Source organism: Hipposideros armiger, unplaced genomic scaffold, assembly GCF_001890085.2.
Source record: "Hipposideros armiger isolate ML-2016 unplaced genomic scaffold, ASM189008v1 scaffold_835, whole genome shotgun sequence".
Classification (NCBI taxonomy): Eukaryota; Metazoa; Chordata; class Mammalia; order Chiroptera; family Hipposideridae; genus Hipposideros; species Hipposideros armiger.
In genome coordinates, this window is record NW_017732185.1 from 452,077 (window position 1) to 456,121 (window position 4,045).

The window sequence follows — 4,045 nt, forward strand, 5'->3', positions numbered from 1 at the left end:
CTATTTTGGTAAATGAATGAAAATATTTTAACCACTTTTCTGTTTGTGGTGGGGATAGAGCAGAGAATGGTAAAACAATACATTAAAGAAAGTTGAATTTATATATTTAAATTATACATATAAAATTTTCCAGAATTGATTAAGGCATTACAAATATTCTTCATTTCAAGGAACACTACATCCTCTTCATATTCTGCAAAGAATAAATTCCATACTGTTCAAAATAATAGATTCAAAAATATATTTGAAGTATTTTAAGTTAGAAATACTTTCATCATACCAAATATCACTCAAGTAAAAAACATATGATAAGATGTGTAAAGCTGCCACATATAGTTGAGCAAGTTGCACATGTAAGGCGGTGCTATTCACATCACAGACATTGCAGATTGAATATATATTATGACATATTTCTGGAAGATCATATCTTGGCTAACAAATATCTATTTGTTACAATAGTCTTTCAACAGATGGGAGCAAAAATCTTTGAGGGAGGATCAGCTTTTTCTCATTCACACAAAGGTACCATAGAAAGTAGGGCAGCCTGAAAGATTTAGAGCAAGGGGATGTAGTGCTTACTACATCTCAGAATTCACCACTAAATATGACTATCTTAATTAAATATAGTCTTCTAATGTCCAGAGTAATGGATTTCTCTGGTTCTCTAGTAATGGATGTCTCTGGCTCAACTATGACAAGATCTTGAATTTTAGATTATTTGTCATTCTAAGGCTCTGTTTATCTACACTAATAACTAGCCCCCACAAAACAAGGTGTGGACCCCTATGGTCCTGCCCATAGTAGATAGCCTTCTCTCTACTGACCATAGTTTAATATAGAAACCCAGCTCACAGGGACAAGTTCATAGAGTGAGCTGGGACACTTGGGTTCTTATTTTTCTTTCTTTCAAATAATTAATTTGAAGTTGGGCTTATTAAAACAGGGTCAAATATGAGGTGGAATTAAGTCAAGAAAATGGTATGGAGAGACATTTTCCATTAATGCATAGAAAAACAAAGAAAGTTAATCTGCAGCAGGAAACATGAATGAAGCAGTGCCCAGAGTGCAGCACATGGGTGTGTTGGGGGGGTGAGAGAAAGAGAGAGAGAGAGAGAGAGAGAAAGAGAGATCTCTAAACTTACTTTGGAAACTATTGGATTTCCAGTTCCACTTAATCAAACATGGAAGTTCTTTCTATCCTTAAGTTCATGTGTTCATCTAATAAATTATTGGGTTGTTTTTTTCCTTATACCAATAAACACACATTTCTATTATTTAAAGACAGACTAAGACTTCCTTTATATTTGATTTATTTCAAATAGTTCCATTTTTTCTCTAAAATTTCATGCCTATCGATATTAAAGTATGTGTTAGGAGGAGTTCTGAGTTACATATAGTTGAGTGAATATATTCTGTATGTAGTATTATAGCTATAAACCATTGCATTGTTTTTATTTATGACTTTGAAATTTCTTCCCAGTTTTATGGTCATGCATTATGGTAACCAAATTCTGAGGAAAATTGGGGGGAAATTAGTAAAGCCACACATTGTTAAGGCATATGTCCTAAATTGTGGTAATATTTGTTATGATTGGTCAATGCATATTGCAGGATGGAAGTATTTTAAGATAAAGTCAGACTTACGTACTAAAGATGTGCATTGGACGTTGTGATTTAAATAATAAAAATAAATTTTTTGAATTCATTGAATTCATTGAACACTTACCCCAGGAACTGTGCAAGAAGATCTGCAAATATAAAAAATAAAGAGTTATGGTTTGACAGAGGAATATTTTAGTCATGTAATTTCATTATCAATATAATTTCTACTTGGAAACAAGTTCAAAGCACATAGTATACAGTTTGTATGACAACTCAGTGTATGTTTCCATATAGTATATATTATAGACTCAGTGTATACTTGTCATGTATTATTTTCATCAGTTTCTACAACTACTCCCACTTTCAGTGTAGGGTAATAATTAGGTTCTATAATATTTTCTTGTTTTAAGTCAGAGAATTTGTCATGAAATGTTCCAGCTCTAATTATTAAGTACCAAATTTAAATGAGAGTGTGATTTTCCTTAAACAGAGAGATCTGCATGGGTTTAGTTTCAATACATAATAATCTGAACTTTAAAAATAGTAAAAGTTTCCAAAATGAAACTAATAATATTTAGAGTAAGGAATTTATTAACTATTAATAATTATACATCATTTTCAGTGAAACAAGAAAAAGCTTCTTTTACAAAAGGAAGAGCCAGCCAAGTGGCTCAGTTGGTTACGAGCTCACTCAAGAGTGAGAGCTCTGAGCAACAGGGTCACCGGTTTGATTCCAGGCCAAAACTCAGCTGCCAACAGCTGCCAACAGGTGGCAGGATGGCTCAGCTAAAAAAAAAGAAAAAAAAAGAGTAAGTTTTCAACCATTTAAATAATTTATATTAAGTTCCTTCTATTGGGATTTAAATGACTAATACACAGTTCATAGTGGTCCATAAACTCAAAAATTGTGAGAAAATCCTCTTAGGATATTGGTGGGTGTGATTTTGTTTGATAGATGTTTTGGAATGCACAGGAGAGAGCAACAAACCCAAATTGAGAAAATTTTTGGAAGTATTTATTTTTTATAAAGCAATGCTTAAACTGATTAGTAAATTAATAAGTAAAGGTAAATGTGATAAGGCAGTGTGTAAAATTAATAACAGTAACAATAGCAGTAGCACTAGCAGTAGTAGTGGTAGTAAAACAAGATTGTTTAAAATGAAGTTTCCAGGGTCTAGCTAAGTTAGCTATGGCAAATCACTCAGAGGAGATGGGAAGCAGAATAGCAATCCAAAGGCAAGTACAAATGGGGGCTAGTAGAGAATATCATAAACAGGATCTAGAGTGTCTCAGAAATAAGAAAATAGAGCAACAGATCAAGACAGTAGTTTGGAGCCAAGAACTAGTAACAGAATAAAGATATTGTTTAGCAAACATGATAGGTACTTCTCATTGTTCTAGATATGATTTAAGACAGCCATTTAAAAAATACTAGGTATGCAACTCATACTCCATTTTTAAAAATGTAACTAGCAAAATCAATCAGTTATTTCATGAATATCATTGCTTAGGAAGAGAAAGTAGGCAGGGTGGCAGGTCCCTGAATTACCATCATGTGTCCCCATAAATCTTTCAAAACTTCAATAACAATCTTTTACAGTGACTGTTTGGTACCAATTACATGAATTATTAAGAATTCACATTGCTATATTATTTTCAAAAGAAGGTTAAAATGTTACTTACATAATACAATAATTGTTTAGTATACAAAAGGTATATAAGTATACACAGTGTAAATTGGTATTGTAATAAGATACAAGTTATGTTCCCCTTCCCTCTCTCCTCTCACTCTTGAAACCATAATATAATAGTGATTATTTTAAAATAATAGGTAAATATTTAAATAGTGAGTATTATGTTGTCTGTAAAAAATACCTGGCAGGTATTTTTGTCTGATTTGATCACTGCTGAATATCTAGCACCTAGAACTATGCCTGGTACACTCAATAAATATTTTCTGAATGAATATCATTAGATAGGTTTATAAGACATGAATTTAAAAAATTATTAAATTTATTGGGTTGAACTTGGTTAGTAAAATTATATAGGTTTCAAGTATACATTTCTATAATACATCATCTATCAATTGCATTGTATATTCACTTCCCAGAGTCAGTTCTCCTTCCATCACCATATATTTGATTCCCTTTATCCTCATCCACCACCCTCCTCCCCCCTTACCCTCTGGTAACCACTAGACTCTTGTCTGTGTCTGTGAATTTTTGTGAGTTTGTCTTGTTGCTTTCAGTTTTATATCCCACATATGAATTGAAATCATACTATTCTCGACTTTTTTTTTGTCTGACTTAATTTGTTTAGCATGATAATCTCAAATCCATCCATGTTGTGAATGGCAATATTTTCTCTTTTCTTTTGACTGAGTAATAATCCATTGTATGTATGTACCACATCTTCCTTATCCAATCATCTATTGAAGGATACT